Here is a 20,564-nt window from a genome sequence, read left to right on the forward strand (position 1 = left end):
GGATTGAGTGCTTAGGAAAGTGGGAAAGGGAAGCTGTGGTGTTGGTCCTGCCGAAGATGTGGTCGGAGAGCCCGCAGCATCTGCCTCACCAGGGAGCCCGTGAGAAATGCAGTATCTTGGAGCCCACCCAGTTCTCTTGAATCAGCATCTGCATTTGCACAAGACCCCCAGGTGAGCGGATGTGAGAAACCCCACTGAAATCATTACAGTCCACTGGCAATACTGGAAACTATGCCATAAATGCTAAGTTTTGAATGATATAAAACCTTCTCAGTAAGGCCCACCCTGACCCCCTTATTTGTCCTGCAATCAGAATCCTCCACCCTAACCCCTCCCCGCACCCACCCCTTCCCATGACGTTTGTTTCCTTCTAACATGTTAAATAATACATATTTATTGTGGGTATAGTTCACTCTCTGTCTCTTCCTTCTAGAATTTAAATCCACAAGGGCAGGAATCTTTGTCTTTTGCTCCCTGATAACACCCACCCATCCTGAAGTTAAGCTCCTCAAGGACAGGCAGCCTTCTGATGTTGCTTTAGGTCACTCAGTGCAGTCTGAGGCTTTCTCTATGGTGAACACAGGCTTCTTAATAGTCCAGTGGCTATTAAGTCATACGTGGCTCCTTTAAGGACCCTGCCTGGGACTGCCAGCCTGTCTCCCTGCTCTGCCAGCCCCGAGTCTGCAAGCCTCATGGGGAGCAAGATCCTTTCACCCCAAAGGGGGACATTTTGCGATTGCCAGGGAGACCTTGTTATATTTTGCAGGTACAGCAGATGCAAACACAGACTGTCTCAAGCAAACTGTGACTTACTTATGGGTTTGAGTTTGAAGTCTAGTTCCAGGAGTGTGGAATAAAACATTGCCTCCGTGCTAATTCTTCTTGTGCACACGCAGGAAGTAACAATTTTGGATCAAGCCATCAGTGTAAATTTTCTCACTGATATTCTTCCAGGAGCTAAAGTCGTTCCTTTAGGTTGTAAAAGGGTATTTTTGTTTCTAGGGTACAAAACTTTTCTATTCTATTTTTTCAGAATTGGCTTTTATACTGAAAGGGCTGCTTGCCCTAATGATAAGCAGAGGAAACAGAACTGCATAAATGTGTGTGAGGAGTGTTTCAGAGCTTGGGGTTGGCTATCTTCCCCATTCTGCCTCTTGGCTTGGGACTTTTTCTCAAAAAGACAAAGCAGGAAATCACCATCTACCTTTTCTTTTGTCATAAAAGTCCCATGAACACACATCTGTCTGTCTGTCTGTCTGTCTGTCTGTCTGTCTGTCTGTCTGTCTGTCTGTCTATCTATCTATCTATCTATCTATCTATCTATCTATCTATCTATCTATCTATCCATCTATCTATCTATCTGTGTTAGGGTCTCTAGAGAAACAGAACCAATAGGAGAGATCTGTAAATATCAGATCTATAAAGGTGTCTCATGCAACCATGGGAATGGAATGGTCCAAAATCCAGAGAGCAGGCTGTGAAACTGGCAGCTCTGATGAAGGATCTGCACAAAATCCACAGGCGAGGCTCACTGGCTGAAGAAGCAATGAAAGAGTCTCTTCTCCCTTAAAAGCCTTCGGCGGATTGGATTATCTCATTGTGGGAGGCATGCCTTAGATGACTGCAGATGTAATCAGCCACAGATGCAATCAACTGACTGATAAACCAGCCTTCCAGTTAATCAACCAGCCAGGAAATACCCTACAGCGATAGCCAGGCCAGTGTTTGCCTGGCCGGACAACTGGCCTCATCATTTAGCCAAGTTGACACCAGAACCTCACCATCACACTGTCATCTTTCTACCTATCTATCTACACATCCACCTATACGTATAGCTATCCTATATACCTATCTCTATTTATTTATCTATCATCTATATACACACTCACCTACCTACCTATCTAACATCTTTTTTAGTTTTTATTTTCTTTTTTGAGGGGCACACCCTTGATATTGTTTTCATAAGAATTTAATAATATGTTGTGGAAGAGATCCCCTCTTACATTGCCTTCAGTGAAGAAGAGACAGGTAAGGAAGTTGGCCATTGCAAGGTTCCATCTTCATTAGCAAAGGTGTCATGCAACATCAAGTGCTGTCCACCGATGCTGTCCTGGCCCTCTCCTGAGTTTTGAGCTCATCAGGTAAGTGATCATGCCCTTTATTTTGGTCTTACTCTGGAATCACATAGCCATAAGAAACAGAATCCATTGCAAACTATGTGAAGTTGAAAAGGCTTTATTGGAAGGTGATTGGGACATCTCACAGAACCAAGTGCTTGAGTTGTCTTCTTGCAACTTTCCCTCTGGAGCTCCCTCCTTTCCCACAGAGCTTTATGGTAGCGTTTCTGTCTCTTTTTCTGGGCCAGCTTTCTCTCCATGCCTGGACCCTAGCGCTATAACAAGTACTTCCTTAGGCTCTCTGTTTCCCCAGTGGAAGCACCATTGGCATCTTGGGCAGGATAATTTGCTGAGCTGGGCATTGCTGCATGCTCAGCATCCCCTGTCCCTGCCCAATAAAGGTCAATAATGTCCCTTCACCTATTCATTATAACGGTCCGAAATACTTCCCTGCATGTCTCAATGCCCCTGACGATGTGATAGTAGAGGTACAGTACCCACTTCCAACAGAGTTTTGGTTCAAATTCTTGAGCAAGAAACTGACCGATCCTCCTCTAGCCATTAAATCGGACCCTGGTGCACTCAGGACTGGAGCGGGGAGGGAGGACTCTGTCCTTTTAATGGGAATAGAGGCAGGGACAATTTCCAGATGGGGGATGTAACAAATTGGATATCATCTGATACTTACCCATTTATTCCCTCCATTCCTGGGCATCTAGCATTCAGTAAGTGCCTGCAAATATTTAATAATTGTAGATCGACTAAGTGATGGCGCCAGGGGAAGGAATCCTCTGAGACAATACTCACATTTGCTCAGGAGACCCCCAGTCACAACTCTATCCCCCACATGTTGTTTGAATCAATGCTTACAGGTTTCATAATAAATTCCCTTCCTTCTTCCTTTGAAAGCCAACCTCCTCATTGCCTTTTATTTTCCCTCTTTCTCCTTCCCCCTCATCTTCCCATATTCTCTGCTCCTTTTATGTCCAGAAACACGTGCCCTTAGTGGTTCTCACTCCTCTCGCACAACGGAAAACAATAATTTACCAAAACTTCAGTGAACTATTTCATAGTCATGGGAACATATGGAAATGCCCTACTTTGCCTGCCACCCCCAAATTACATCCTTTTTGCTATTTGTTTGCCCCACACAGCGGTTCAGCGTGTCAAGAGCCACCAAGGCACTCAGGAGATAATCAAAGTAGCTTTTGAAGAATAACACGCTGCCTTTTTAAAAGAAGCCAATGCCCATGCTGAAATCTGAACATTAGCGAGTTCAGGCAGGAACCCAGCTGAGCCCTCTGCAGCCAACCCACCTGGCTGGGATATTTATTTGCCTTTTATATCAGCTATTTTCATAAGGCTATAAATTTCCCATTTTTTACAGTCATGGATCTTAATCATCATGAATACCATTTCTGCATGTATCTTTGGTAAACGGAATTAAAATTTCCACGTGATCTGAAAATGCTAAATTGTTAATAGCTTCTCCAGGGCTTGATGGTTTTGCTCCGACCTTTTTGATGATCTCATCATCATTTAGGCATATTCAAATATCACAATTTAGACTCATGAGCCTAATGTAATTCTCCAGGCATTTTTTCAATCAGTCTTTGCTGCTTTCTGATATTCTTCAAAACGAAAAAAAAAAAAGAAGTTATTTTATAAACAAACTGAGCACAAGATAACAGAGATACCAATTTGTAAACCACCGTATGTATTGCCGCACGTTAAGGCATTCGCTTATGCTGTGCGATCACACTGCGTAACCCGCAGTTTTTTGTGTTTTTTTTTTTTGGTTTTTGGTTGTTTTATTCAGTATTTGGCTCTTAAGCAAGTCTCCATTTAGAATCTTTTTCTTAGAGATCATTTCAATCTCATTCATCTGACGTTTTGAACCGCCTCTTTCTATAGATGCTTCCTTTTTAGGTCACACAGCTTTTTGAAATAGACTCAAGCAAATTTCTTGGACCTAGATAAGCATTCCATGTAAAAGTTATCTTTGTGCTGTTGAAAGAAAAATTCCTCAGCAACGTAAAATGCAGAATCTCACAGATTTGGTGAACAATTCCTAAAGTGGGCAGCATTCCATCTAGAAAGTAGAAGGAGCTCCAAAGAATAGTGGAAAGGGCAGCGTTTCTGCAGACTGGCTTGGACAGGTTGACATAACCCACAAGGTAGCTAGCAGTGTAAATAACTCCACTGGCTATACTGAGATATTGTCCTCATTTGGCTATCACCAAGTCAGAGGGGTCAGGACATACAAGCTCCATTGGAACTGGTGGACTGCGATTGGCTGACCTTAGGTTTCTGGTTCTAGGGGAGCTGAGCATTTTCAGGAACCAGCAACTCAGTTAAGTTTAGGTGTTCTGACACGGGGCTCAGCATGAAGACTCTAGGTTGGACTTCTGTGTACTATACAGCCAAGCTGTTTAATGGCTGCATTCATGAACACGGCTACTGGTCTATGGGGCATGCGTGTGAGTTTTTCCTTTGCCTCTTTTTCTTACATCAGTTCTTTATGTTTTGGGTAAATTACATGAAGCAGGGAATGGTTTCCTAAGACAAGAAATTTAACAAGCTATTCCTGATTTAACCATGAAAGTTTGTCTTCTTCAAAAGCATCTTTTGCACCAAGCAAAGATATTGATTTCTTTCACTCTTATCTGCCAGAGTTGATCGGTGAATTATCAGTAAGCACTGATACTCTGTTGAGTGGTGGGCTGGCCCTGAGACCGTGTCTCTACCCTCACTGTGATTCTGAGGACTAGGGGTTTAGAAAATGGCCAGAGGGGGTACAATTGAGACTTAATCCTTTGCTGGCACCAAGTGTGTCGTGGTTGATGGTGTGATGGGGATGATAAGAAAAGGGTTGTTACACTTCCATGGGAATAAATGGAAACTGCAGAATCTGTACACACTGAAAAAGCATCCGACCAGGTCGGCCTGTGTGTGTGACAGAATCATCTTATCCTTAATAGTCTAGACCTTAAGAGACGCTGGCTCTGTCTTTTGGATGAATGTGACAACTCCTCAGTGGGCCCACTGTCTACTGCAGTTTATAAGGCTGCCAGTGTATCTTTCTCAAATGAAAATGTGATTCTAACATGCCCTCTTTAAAACCATTCAAACTTGCTGTCTTGCAGGGGAAAAAATACCAATGAACTGGCAAGACCTCTACAGCTAGCGTCACTTGGCCCCTGGCTACCCCTCCGGCTCTGTCTTAAAGCACTTCTCCGCTTGCATACCCTATTCCATCTCTGCAGAGCTGCATGGATTCCCTGCATTGGGACCTGCTAGTTTTCCTTTCACATGTATGTGTTTTTTCATACACAATTCCTCTGGTGGAAAGGACCTCTCCCAACCCATTCAATGTTCACCTGCCCTGATGGCCCCTGCTAAAAGAAGAAATGTTCATGCAGTTCAGGATCTCACAGCTTTATCGAGCAATTCATGGATCCTGCAGCATCCCATTAGGAAAGTAAAGGGAACTCCCCTGAGAGAGTAGAAGGAGGAAGATCATAGAGGGCCAACCCAGAAGCGAGGAAGTGTTCTGCTTGGCTGATGTTCCCGTTTACATAGCGAGGTGTGCTGGTTTGAAACTGTTATGTATTCTAGAAAAACCATACTCTTCTAATCCAATCTTGTGGGTGCAGACCTACTGTTCTAGTTTGCTAGCTGTCAGAATGCAATATACCAGAAACGGAATGGCTCTTAAAAAGGAGAATTTAATGAATTGCTAGTTTACAGTTCTAAGGCCGAGAAAATATCCCAATCAAGACAAGTCTATAGAAATGTCCAATTTAAGGCATCCAGGGAAAGATACCTTGGTTCAAGAAGGCTGATAAAGTTCAGGGTTTCTCTCTCATCTGGAAAGGCACATGGCGAACACAGTCACAGTTTCTCTCTTGGTTGGAAGGGCACATGGCAAGCAAAGCATCATCTGCTACTTTCTCTCCTGGCTTCCGGTTTTGTGAAGCTCCCTGGGAGGCATTTTCCTTCTTCTTCTCCAAAGGTCGCTGGCTGGTGGACACCCTGCTTCATAGTGTTGCTCTCTCTGAATCTGTCATTCTCCAAAATATTTCCTCTTTTATAGGACTCCAATAAACCAATCAAGACCCATCCAAATGGGTGGAGACATGGCATCCCCTAATCCAGTTTAACAACCATTCTTGACTAAATCACATCATCCAGGGAAGTGATCTCATTACCATTTCAAACACACAGTATTGCGTAGCGATTATTCTACCTTTATGAAATGGGATTTATATTAAAACATTGCTTTTCTTAGGGGGCATGCTTCCTTTCAGACCAGCACACCTACTATGGATGGGACCTATGGATAGGTTCTTTCCATGGAGATGTGACCCACCCAATTCAAGATGGATCTTAACCCTTTTATTGGAGTCCTCTATGAAAATAATAAAAGGCAGAAAACCCAGAGAGAGCTCAGAGTCAACACAGAGAGCAGAGAGATGAAACCAAGTGAAAGAAGCTTGAAGAAAGAAAATGCTCCGGCAGAAGCCAGAAGGACCCACAGGAGCTAATAGAGCCATTTTGAAACCAACCCAGGAGAGAAGGGCCAGCAGACGTCACCATGTGCCTTCCCATGTGATAGAGGAAACCTAAATGACAGGTGTCTTCCCTCTGAGAAAGTATCCTCTTTTAAGTCCCTCAATTTGGACATTTTCATGGCCTTAGAATTGTAACTGGTAACTTAATAAATCCCTTTGTAAAAGCCAATGGTATATAATATTGCAGGAGCTTCAGGAAACTGATGCATAAGTGGGGAGAAGATATACATTGATTAGTCTAGTTTGCTTGTCCAATCTGATAAGCCATCTCTACCAGACCGGAAACTAGTTTTATCACCAGGTGATAAAACTTCAACAATCTTGTAGGGTGTATCCATTTTCTTGAAAAATTCCTGCAGTTCAATTATTTTTGTCTTCTGGGAAAACCCTTCTAGAAAAGGGGTCCCATTCCAGCAACAGCCAAAACAGGTGGTCATTTTATTTTATGTAACATCCCCCTACCAAACTCCTATTCATCCCCTAATACCCAGTTCAAACACTATCTCTGTGACGTTTTCCCTGACCACTAAGCGCCTCCAAACCAGTGAATTACTTGTTCACCCCTTACTAATGGGACTGTGTTTAGACTTCTATTCTAGTACACATCACAAGGTGTGGTGACAATTATTTTCCAATAAGACAGTGGTTCCCACGTTGATGACATCACAAAATTACATGGGAAGATTTCTTCAAAATACCTATTCTCAGGTTGTAGCTTTGGAGATTCTAGTTCAGGAGGTCTGGGGTACAACATTTACTTTTTTCTTTTTTTGCATAGGCAGGCACTGGGACTCGAACCTGGGTCTCTGGCATGGAAAGCGAGAACTCTGCTACTGAGCCACTGTTGCACCACCCTAAGAGAGCATTTACTTTTAAAATACTGCAGGTGATGGTGGAGTTCACCCCTGGTTGAGAATCACCACAATAACAGTGGGTTCCTGGCAGGCCAAGGCTGGGTCTTGTTTGTTTTTTATCCCTGTCTTTAGTGGAGTGGCACTTGTGTAGTCTTACAGATGGTAAGAGAGAGATAGGTGGGAGGGGAAAGGATTCAGACTGGAAGGAAGCTAGGAAGGAAGGAGTGGGGGGAGGACTGAAGGAAGTGAGGCAGACTACAGCAGGGACCTAAGAGAGGGAGAGACAACACCTTGAAGAAGCCCTTGAACAAGGATGGTTAATTAAGGTCAGGAGGGCCTGTCCTGCACAGACAACCTGCTTGGGACTAACAACTTATGCAAAAAACCCAGTGGCAGTCGACCTGCCCAAATGTGCTGCCTACCACCAGGTACCACCCTGGAGAGAAGGGAGGGTAGGACCTCTGAACAAAGAGGGGGCAGGGAGTAAATAAAGCCAAACAATAAAAACAGATTGTCCCCTTTTGGTCAAGATGGCATTGTTGGTCCCACTGTGCAAGGGCCAGGCTCATCCCTGGGAGTCATCTCCCATGCCACCAGGGAGACTTTCACCCCTGGATATGGAAGATTTAATATTATTAAGTTAGGTTGTTAATACTACCCCCCAAGTGATCTACAGATTCAATGCAATCCCCATCAAAATTATAGCAACCCTTTTGTGCAGAAATGAAAATACTAATCCTTAAATTCATATGGAATTGTAAGGGGCCCTGAACAGCCATTTTAAACAATCTTTAGAAATGAAGAACAACTCTCCCCTTCCATGCAGGAGACCTGGGTTTGATTCCTGGACCATGTACCCACTCCACTCCCACCCCCCACCCCCCAAAAATGAGGAACAAAGTTGAAAGTCTCACACTTCACAATTTCAAATTCACTACAAAGCTACCATGATCAAAACTGTGGTACTGGCATAAAGACAGACAAACGGACTGATAGACTAGATTTAAGAGTTCAGAAATCCACAAATCTGTAGACAATTATTTTCAACAAGGGGGCCAATGGAGAAAAAATAGTCTTTTCAACAAATGGTGCTGGGACAATTGCATAAGAATGAAATTGGACTCCCACCTTAACCATATACAAAAATTGACTCAAAGTGGTCGTGGTAGTTAGATTCAGTTGTCAACTTGGCCAGGTGAGGGCACCTAGTTTTGTTGCTGTGGACATGAGCCAATGGTATGTGAACTTCATCTATCGCTCATTACATCTGCAGTCAGCTAGGAGACGTACCTGCTGCAATGAATGACGTTTGACTTAATTGGCTGGTGCTTAAATGAGAGAGCACAACATAGCACAGCCCAAGCAGCTTGGCATACCCCATCTCAGCACTTGCAGCTCAGCCCAGGCCTTTGGAGATGCAGAAGGAAATCACCCTGGGGAAAGTTGTTGGAACCCAGAGGCCTGGAGAGAAGGCCAGCAGAGATTACCCTGAGCCTTCCCACATAAGAAAGAACCTCAGATGAAAGTTAGCTGTCTTTCCTCTGAAGAACTAATGAAATAAATCCCCTTTTATTAAAAGCCAATCCATCTCTGGTGTGTTGCATTCCTGCAGCTAGCAAACAGTTGCTAAATGACCTAAATGCAAGAGTTAAAACCATAAAACTCTGGAAAAAAAAACCTGAGGAAATCTTCATGATTTTATGTTTGGCAATGTATTCTGAAATATGACCTAAAAAGCATGAATTTTTTAAAAAATAGCTAAATTGTACTTCATCAAAATTTAAAACTTTGGGGATGCAAGGGTATTTCAGTGCCAAAATTCTCGCCTGTCATGCAGAAGTCCGGGTTCAATTCCCGGCCCATGCACTTCCAAAACGAACAAACAAAGAAACCAGCAGAAACAAACAGACAAAAATTCAACAAATGGTGCCCGCAATAATGGGATACTCACATGGAGAAAGAATGAAATGTGACCCCACCATACAGCACACACACAAAAAAATTTATAACTTTCTGCATCAAAGGACATTATCAAAAAAATGGAAAAAAACCCTACACAAGTGGAGAAAATGTTTGTATATCATACCTTAGATAAGAATTTAATAACTAAAAATATAAAGAACTCCTGAAACAACAAAACAGCAAACAATCCAACTTAAAAATGGGCTAAGTACTTGAACAGGCATTTCTCCAAAGAAGATGTACAGATGTCCAATAAGCATGTGAAAAGATGCTCGTCATGATTCATTGGAGAAATGGAAATTGGAACCACAATAAGATACCACTTCACAGTCACTAGGATGATTATTCTTAAACAGAGAATAACAAATGTTGGCAAGGATGAGCAGAAATTAGAACACTTGTGCATTGCTGGTAGGAATGAAAAATGGTGCAGCCATTGTGGAAAGCAGTTTTGTTAATCCTCAAAAAGTTAAATATAGAATTATCATATGACCTGGAAATTCGACTCCTAGGTATTTACCCAAAGAAATAGAAAACAGGGGCTCAAACAGACACCTGTGCACCGGCGTTAATAGCAGCATTACTTACAATATAGCCAAAAGGTCGAAACAAATCCTGTGTCCATTAACAGATGAATGGATAGAGAAAATATGGTATATACATGGAATGGAATGTTACTCAGCCATAAAACAGAATGAAGTTCTAATCCATGCTACGACATGGATGAACCTTGAAAACGTTATGCTGGCGTGAAATAAGCAAGGCACATAAGGACAAATAACATATTATTGCACTCATATGAGCAAATCTTACAGACAGAAAGGAGATTAGAGGTTACCAGGAGCTGGGAGAAGTGAGGAATGGGGAGTTCTTATTTAATGGGTACAGAGTTTCTGTTTGATGAAAAATTTTGGCAATAGATGGTGGTGATGGAAGCGCTATATTGTAACTATAATTAATATCACTGAATTCTACATATGAAAGTGGTTTGAAATGGGAAACAACAACAGATTGCCCACAGTACCAAGGCCTCTCATCTCTCACCTCCTTTCTTTTGAGAGTGCCTGCATGCCTTCTCACTTGTGAACTTTGTACATTTTCTACCTGCTTGCTCGATCTGTGTTGTGACTTTGAATTCTTTCTCATGGCATGGCCAAGAACCTAGGAGCTGAAATCTGACAACAGAAAGAAGAAAATGAAAGAAAGAAAAACAAAGACGGGAGAAAAAGATGGAGTGAAGCAGGGAAGCAAGGAGGGAGGAGGGAAGGAAGGAAGGGCAGAAGGAAAGGAAAGAAAGAAAGAAAATAAAAAGAGAGAAAGAAATAGAGAGAAAGAAAGAAGAGGGAGGAAGGAAGAAAGAAAAGAGGGAAGGAAGGAGGGTAGAGAGGGAAAGAGGAAAGAGGGTGGAAAAGGAAAAGAGAGAAATGATGGGGAGTGAGGGAGTGAGAGAGAGAGAGAGGGAGGGAAAGAGAGAGAAGCAGGGAAATTCTAGGCTAATTGTAAGAATCTTACATTCTGTTGGGGGGGGGGAAGCTTACAAGTCAATATAGGGAGTTTTTGCAAAGAAGCCTCCCAGTTTAGCTGTATGGATGAGATCCATCTCTCAAGAAGGCAGGAGCGGGAAGACAGATAAACTTCAGAAAGGCACACTGGTATCAGGGAAGGGTGGTGGTGCATGGGCACAGCCCAGCCATGGGAGTTATTTCTGGTTTTCTACTTATCTCGCATGCACCCATTCAAGCCATCTGTAGAAAACATACCAGTCAGCTTCCGTACTTCGGCCTGCAGCCTGCTGCTTTCTCTGGGAGGCCGACAGTCAGCTTAAAAAATCTTCCGCCTCTGTGAACCACCACGAATTCCCAAATCTAGCCTGGTATTCCCACACTCCAATTAAGCTTGGTGATGAGGAGACTCTTGTCCCATCAGCCTCGGGGTGCTTCTTAAAAAAAAAAAACTTTAAGCCTGCTCTTCCTATTATTTCCAGCCCTGAAAAAAAATAGCTTCATTGAATTCACATTGTTTCTATACTTTGGTTAGAAAGGCCCTTCTCTGTCCTGCATATTTCAAGCTTGGGCTTTTTCCATTTCATACATAATCTAACCAATTGCAGGAGTCCCTCAGTCAAACAGATCTGGGGGGTTTGTAACTGAGAAATCAGGATGATTTTGATTACTGAATTATGGTAGAGATGTTATATTTTGCTTTCTGATATATTAGACAGAGGGAAATACCTTAAATCTCTGAACCATAATCCAGCTGCCTTGATCTCTGATGATGATGGTATAGCCTTTATCTTATGTGCCCTTGTGATTGCAAAAACCTTGTGATTAATCTTCACTTGTACCCATTTATCCAGTTTTTCAACTTCAGAGTCTATGATCACTAAAGACAGCCCCTAATGATTATTAATGACAGTCTTGGATCAGCCTATAACTAAGCCACCCCGAGTCCAAAGTTATCTTTATAACCAAGACTGGATTTAACCAAAATCAGCCCACCTGCCATGCGCAGTAGCCTAGACTTTAACCTACAAGTCACCTATACCTCATTATAATACTAAAAATCATGCCCATCATTATATTAAGGCTGCCATTTTCTTACAAATGTTCTGTGACTAAGCACGTAATTAATCTGTACAAACTCAATACTTAGACCATCTCTAATAACACTACCTGGGGCCACTGTTTTCATTGTCCTAAAACATGCCCATCTTTCAATTCTATACAACTATTAGAATTACTGCAGTTTGGGGAGACATATTTTTGCCTGACAGACCATCTGTTCGTCTGCAATATACCTAGCAGTAGATGTTTTCTCTCTTTGAAACTCCAGTGTCTTAGGAATGGTTATTTGAGGCATATATCAGGCAAAAAAAATCCACCACCTTTGTCCGGTAACAATTTGGCGACCCAGATGGGATGATGCCCGAGCCTCCAGGGTCCCAGCAGAGTAGGTAGGTGCCGTAATTGAGCCTTTTGCTGTCATGGATTATATTTAGTCAAGAGGCTCAGCAACCAGGGTTCCTTTATTCTGCCAACACTCAAGAAACTTTTGACGCCTTAAAAAGCTTCAAAGAGAGAATTGTTTCCAGTTCCATGTCTGGACATCTGACTGGGTGAATGGGCCATCAGCGTAAAAGTGGATTGGAGAGTAAATATGGCAGCTCAAGTCCCCTTGGACCTGCCTTTAAGGCCCTGTCCTGCTTAGAATGATCCCTTTTGCTCTGGCCTCTGCACCTTTCTGTTTTCTGGGTACCAGGCTGTATGGGGTCTGAAGCCCCAACCTAAATTTGTCTGTCGAGTATACTCCTGGAAAATGAGTAATCTAATAAATAATCGGTATTTAATGAAATTGAGTAGGCCTGTTAAAGTGCTTGCCAATGTGTTACCTAGATATAGTAAGAGTTTAATGCTTGTTTAATTGTTAATTGGTATGTTAAGCATTTAATACCTATTTAATTGTTAGTTGGTGTGTTCAGTCTAGTTGTTAATTGGTGTGTTACTTAAATGTAATTAATGTTAAGTGTGTTTAAATTTGTTAGTAGGTGTCCTACTGCATTTGTATTAGTGAAGTGTTCCTAATTGGCTGCTGATTATGGAAATTCTTTCAAAAGGGAAACTTTGGGCTGCATTGAAAATGGAAAAGATTTTATTTTGGGTCTATAAAAAAGGGTTTATTTCTATAGTGTAATCTGGTCTCAATATGGGAAATGGCCTGAGAATGGCTTTATGGAAAGGTATGACGTTATAGTTAAAGTTAGAAATAGTAAAGTCATCCTGCATAAGAGAGCAGAAGTGGGATGAGATAATATTTTCAACCTTTTATTTGTCCCTCTCAAAAGTATTTCTGTGTTTCTGTTTAACTAAATTTCCACTTGAGTCTGTCTGCCTGTTCAATTAGCTCATACCTCCGGAGGGTAACAGAACATTGACTACAAAAATTATTTAAGAGCTCTATTTGAATTACTCTCTGGGTGATAAAAATCAAAAGCCTTAGTCTTGTAATTACTATAAACACACCTGGACATTAAAAAGAAACCACTCTGGAGTTTACTTAAAGCTGCAAAGGGCTGCCAGAGAGTTGCCTCTGGGAAAAGCCAGACCTTTTCCAATTTCCAGCTTTTAGTGAAATAGATCTAATAATTTAAAATAGTAAAAAAAAAAAAAAAAAAAGAAGTGTAGGAAATCTCAAATCCCACAGCCCTCACATAAAAATTTTTAAATTCAAGTTCAACAAGCCAAGCTGCATTCTTTCTGTCCCACCTATCCCTGCCCCCAAGGCCTAAACAACTAAGTTAGCCATGAGAGTAGATGGGGATGGTACGGCTTAAAATTCTTTTTACTAGGCCTGGAGATTAGAAATGGTAAGCATAGGCAATGCTACAAAATAGGGCAAGCTTGTTTATAGTATTTCCCAATAATACCTTCGAAATGGTGTTAGAAAGAAAGCCATACCTGAAAAAGAATAAACGCTCACGCAGTTGTGGAGAAGAAAATAAGTTATTCATGATCTTGCAAGAACGGGCACTCAGTTGAAAAATGATGACTAGTGCACCAGGCAATGGAATGCCGAGGCTTTACACCATAAGCCTAGCACACAGGTCTCTGCCCCGTTTCTTTGCTGATTGGATACTCCAGAGGTTACAACCTAACCAGATAGTCTAACTAATTCAAATTTCCCACCAAAGGTTCCCACTTTTGAGTATGCTTTACATTTCAGTGACCCTGGCTATTACTTATTTAAACTTGTTTCTACCTAATTCTAGGCTTGCATCAGAGGCTCTCCCCTTTCTCTGCCTATGCCATCAAGTGTGAAAGCTAAACTTAACTTTATTCTTATAAATAGTAGTAATCGTATCATTATTAAAATATGAATAGCCTTGAGGTGAAAATAACTGAATAAAATCTAATTACTAAATTTACAGTAAGTAAAATGAAAGGTTTTTGAAAGATATGGAAAAGTTTTCCTGGATTTAGGTTTGGGACCAATTAAAAAAATCCCAGGATATTTTCCAGAACTTGGTAGTCAATGTACTTTTTAAATAGTTTTTAATATTAAAATATTATGAAAACAAAGAGGTTTTTTTCACTCTTTGATAAAAGGAATTTTACGATAAATTTTTGAATTGAATAAATACAATTTTATTCAGCTTGGGTATGTTCTCCCTAAATTTATACAAGCTTATTGATAGAATAAACTAGGATTATAAGTATATTCTCAAAATTTCTCTTAAAAATGTCTAATTAGACAGGTTAGGTTGCATGAACTGAGTAGTGTACCTAGTAAATGATGTCACTCATAAAATATAACACAAAAAGAATGTGCTGATGCTTCCAATATATTCTATTTAAGAAATCAGTTAAATTTAGAAAGAAATGTAAATGAATTTTTTATAAGCTTAATTGCCTGGATTTCAAAGACTCTGGCTTTTTAATTACTTTGCCATTTGTTACCTAAGTATGTGAAAGAATTTGAATTTGTAGTGACTTTGTTCATCTCAATCAGTATATTTCTGTTTGTAAGTACTGACATAAATAGGAAAAACCTAGTTCTTAGCTTCAAAGAGTTTATATTCTAGTTAGAATATACATATACTGTGGCATGGTATGACAGTCGTAAAAAAGGAATAAAATACTGGAAGAATTTAAAAGACAGATAGATAAAGGATAACCTAAGAAGACCTCATAGAAGAAATGACACTTGTAAGACCTTTAAATAAGGAAACAGCATTTAAGTAAATAGAGCTTTGAACTAATTTTTTTTAGAAGCCATATTTTAATTTTGTGAACTAACATATTCCTGGTGTTATTTAGCATTTGGGAATAATGTTGAGAAAAAATTGAGTTTTTTTCTGGATATAAATCTCTTAAATATTGAAAAGCTGATTATATTTTAAACTTGGAGCTATTCTGACCTTTTGAAGGTAGTGCTGGATTGGGCTCAGAAATTTTAAGCACATTGTACAGTAATAATTTGTGTGTTGTGAATATAAAGTATATGTATGCCTGGCTGTGTTCCAAACCCAAGCATAAATTTTTTCTTCGTCCATTATTTTATGCTGTCTGTCTCTTCTCCTCTTGAGAAGAAGAGAATGAATACTGTTATTAGAAGGAAGTTATGAATGTTCAAAAAGCTTTGTGAATTTATCAAATTTATTTTTGATTATGTGCAGTCTGGATAAATAAAAACTATAGGTGGGGATAGAGTATCGTTATTATTTCCCATACTAAAATAATCATATTCTCTGATTAAGAGTGAATTTTGTTTGTATGCTGACTGTGAGCCCTGAGTGATCGACTATGAGAGTTGTAAAAAGTTTATGAAAGTAAATTCTGTCATAGTCAGTGCTGACCAAAATTTAATAAGCCTGTTTATCACATATTTTGAGAAAGAAAGCTTTTGTGTCAAGACAGATTTCATACAAAGTAAAGTTTAGTTTTCTTTTTGCTAAAATAATGTGAATTGTTAGTTTGCTCTTAATGTAAAGTTTAAAACCAAAAGTTTTTTTCTTAATCATTCAAGTACTCTGTCTATAAAACAAGGATTTTACATCAGAATAATATCTTTGTTAATGCTTATGTTGGCCTTATCATCCCTTATTTCAGACAACAAGTCTTCTCACTGTTTGGGGAAAAACTGCTACAAAGAATTTTTTCTTTCACCTCCTAAAAGTAAGGTGCTAAAATAGCTTAACGTATTGCATAGGCGTTTTTTGGGGAAGTATTACAATGGTTAAAGGGATTTTCTATCTTGTTGGCTAAAATTGTCTGAGTAAAATATTATTCACATATTTAGAAATTTTATAAAAATTCCTAGAACTTTAACAATGTTCTCACTGCCCATATTGTTAATTGTTCTCACTGTTAATATCCTGATATTAATCTGTGTGATGTCAAACAATGGTATGATGGTGTTAGCCATGGTTTTCGTTATTCTTTTTAAAAAGCTACAGATCACAGAAATGTACAAATTTACTTGTCAGTTGCACTGCTTTGCTCTAATGCTTCTCTAAAAGTATATGTGATTGGCTATAGGCCAGAGCTTCATCTGCAACAAGGAAAGACTTTGAAAGAGAGCAGAACAAATACATAAATTATATTTTTTCAGTGAATTAACACAACTCTGGAAATGTGTAAAAGTGAAACAGAGAAAAACCTCTGCTATGGTTTGCAATATAAAATACCTGTCTAATGTTTTTACTTCTGAAAGTAGCTTCATTTTGAAATGTTTATAAAAATGGGAGCTAGATAGTAAACTCTGTTTTCTTTAAAAATTCTGAAATGTTTTGCTTTTTGTATAATCTAGTAGTACCCTGCGATGTTAAGTATCTATGTGACACCTGAGACTCAGATTTAGTTCTCTAGCTCTGAAAGTCAGTATTACTCCATACAGCAAATGTTAAACAAACAAACAAACAAATTAAAAAAAAAAAAAAGCAGAAGATCAAACTCCAGTTAAAGATGAGACTGAAACTGATCTGGTTAAAACTAAGGTAAATAAATATGCGAGGTTAAAAAAATAATACAGTCTGTATTTTAAAACTTTAACTCTTATGTGGGCCAAAAAACATGTTATTCTGTACAAAATTTAAATTCTTGGAGCACACCATCTAATTTAACCTGTGTGGTCAGTTTATTTAAACAACCTAATTCAGCTTTATTTGATATAGACCCTAGAACAGGGAATAAAATCTGAATGTTCTGTACAAGTTAATCTTATACCCTGATTCATTTCAGAGTATTTGGGGCAGAAAATGAAAAAGTATTTACAAATTCCCTTGAGGGACCGGAAAAAAGTGGAACCATTAAACTCCTCTACCTGTGGAATTCTTGGTATTTTCTTAAGCAAAAGGGGTTCCTAATTTAATAGACCAAGGTCTCAATCTTGGGGCCTGCCCTTATGAAATTTATCTCTGTAATAGCAAATAGAATCTACTTATAATTAATGCCTAATAGCAATCCCCAGAGAACCTCTGTTTTTACTCAAATGTAGTCTCTCTCAAGCCAAACATTGACCTCCCCCCTACTTGGGACATGATTTTCACGGGTGTAAGCCTGGTCCTGGAATGGTGGGTTATGTCTGGCCCTGGCATCATGGGGCATGACCCCCAGGGATGAGCCTGGCCCTGGCATTGTGAATTAGTTGACCAAAAGGGGAGAAAGAAATAGAATTTCAATGGCTAAGAGATTTCATATGGCATCAAGAGGTCGTTCTGAAGATAACTCTTATGCACAATTCAGCCAGATATTGCAAACTGCCACAGTATGGCAAACCCCAACCAATAGTATTACTGGGAACCCTGAAAGTTATCCTGGACTCTATACAGTTTTACTTATTAATTTTGTTTCTCAGAGATTTAAAACTTTCAGATTATACTAATACTAGATATGCTTTCAAACCCAGAAATACCAGACTCAGCTCATTCCTCTGTCTCTTGATGACAATGCCCCTTTTCACACTTGAAAAAGTTAGAAATATCCCTCAAGATAGAGAGACAACAAATGAGAGGGAGGAGTTGTAACTGAGAAATTGGGATTTAAAGGATGATTTTGATTATCAAATTATTGGATAGATGTTCCTTTTTGCTTTCTGGTGTATTAGACAGGGAGAAATACCTGAAATCTTTGAATTGTAATCCAGCTGCCTTGATCTCTGATAATGATTGTATAGACTTTATGTTTTGCCCCTGTGATTGTAAAAACCTTGTGACTAACCTTCACTTGTACCCATTTATCCAGTGTTTTTACTTTGGAGTCTTGTGATCACTAAAGACAGCCCCTGATGTTTATTAATGAAGGGCCTTGGGTCAGCCCAGAACTAACCTACCCCAAGTCCAAAGTTATCTTTATGACCAAGACTGGAACTTACCAAAATGGGCCCACTTGACATGTGCAGTAGCTTAGACTTTAACCTACAAGTCACCTATACCTCATAATAATACTAAAAATCGTGCCCATTAAGGCTGCCATTTTCTTACATATGTCCTGTGACTAAGCACGTAATCAATCTGCACATGCTCAATAATTAGATCACTACTAATTACGTCATCTGGGGCCACTGTGCTCATCATCCTAAAACCTGCCCATCATTTTTTTTTAACTTTTTAAAATTGTAAAACGTAACATATGTACAAAAAACAATACATTTCGAAGTGTATTTTAACAAGTAGATACAGAACAGATTTTAAAGTTTGGTATGGGTTACAGTTCCACGATTTTTTGTATTTTCTCCTAGCTGCTCCAAGACACTAGAGGCCAAAAGAAATGTCAATATAATGATTCAACAGTCATACTCATTTCTCAAATCCTAGCTTCTCTTCTCTATTATACTCCTCCTTCTCTTTACATTAAGCTACCTTCTTTTTTTGGTGAAAAATAGCATATATATACAAAAAAGCAATAAGCTTCAAAGTACATTGCAACTATTAGCTGTAGAACAGATTTCATAGTTTGGTGTGGGTTATAGTTCCACCATTTAAAGTTTTTACTTCTAGCTGCTCTAAGGTACTGGAGACTAAAAGAAGTATCAGTATGATTCAGCAATCACACTCATCTGTTAAACCCTAACTTCTCTCTGTAATTCCACCATCACCTTTGATCTTTCTCCCACTCTTTAGGGGTATTTGGGCTATGCCCATTCTAACTTTTTCATGTTAGAAGGGGTTGTTGATAATATGGGATAGTGGGATGGAACTAGTTGATGTTCTGGAAGGGCTGGTCCCTCTGCCTTACAGGACTTATCTGGTCCAAGGACCCGTCTGGAGGTTGTAGGTTTCTGAAAAGTCACCCTAGTACATAGAACCTTTGTAGAATGTTATATAAGTTGCTAAATATTCTTTAGGATTGGCAGGAATAGCTTTGGTTGGGGTTTGGCAAGCTATGATAAGCAGCAATGTCTAACTGAAGCTTGCATAAGAGTGACCTCCAGAGTAGCCTCTCAACTCTATTTGAACTTTCTTAGCCACTGATACAGTATTTGTTACACTGCTCTTTCCCCTTTTGGTCAGGATGGCATTGTCAATCCCATGGTGCCAGGACCAGGCTCATCTCCCACACTGCCAGGGAGGCTTCACCCCTGAATGTCCTGTCCCATGTAGGGCAATGATTTCACTTGCAGAGTTGGGCTTAGAGAGAGAGAAAGAGAGGCCACATCTGAGCAACAAAAGTGGTCCTTCAGAGGTGATTCTTGGACATGCTATAAGTAGGATAAGTTTCTCCGCTACATGCATAAGCTTCACAAGAGCAAACCTCAAGATCGAGGGCTTGGTCTATTGATTTGGGTGACCCTAATGTTTGAGACAGTATTCGGGGTTTCCGGTGGTAAAGTTTAATAGTTCTTATATATTTTCTCCCATCCCTGAAGGGACTTTATCAATACTTTTTGATTATCTGCTTAATATACTCTGGGATGTATCCAGGCATTATATTAAGCTATATAGAATTAAAGGCTCTTTCTTATTCTGGGCTCCTTGCATTTGGAATGCTTAAATGATCTATCCAGACAGGTTGAGTTAGATCATGTGCTACAGAAAATTTAGGTTCTGGACAAAATAAACCCTTCTTCCTTTGGTCTCCAAGAGTAGGTGGAGTTCTAAAATATAGACAAGGTATCCTTACCCCTGTATCCTGAATCACCTTAATCCCTACCTGATCAGGATATATAAATTTTATAAAAATATCAGAATCACTACAGTTCAGAGAGACAGGTTTTGGGCCAATAGGCCAATTGCTCTCCTGCTATGCACCTAGTTGTAACCTTTGTTTTCTGTTTGATACCCTGATGTCTCAGGAATTGGTGATATGAGCTCATTGGGCAAAATAATCCACTGCCTTGTCTGGTAACAGCTTCACCTGCCCCTACTCCTCCTGAAAAGTATAGCAAACATTTACTGGTCTGTGATGGTGGGATTTGCACTTTTCCTATAATGAGGAAGGAAAAGCAGAATCTTTGACTAATTGGTTATTCAACAGGCAGTGGACACCTAAGTGAGCCAGGCACCGTGGTATACAGAGATACATGAGATAAAGAGACTCTCTTAGGATGCATGGGGAGAAATA

Source organism: Tamandua tetradactyla, chromosome 4 (assembly GCF_023851605.1).
Source record: "Tamandua tetradactyla isolate mTamTet1 chromosome 4, mTamTet1.pri, whole genome shotgun sequence".
NCBI classification, from domain to species: Eukaryota; Metazoa; Chordata; class Mammalia; order Pilosa; family Myrmecophagidae; genus Tamandua; species Tamandua tetradactyla.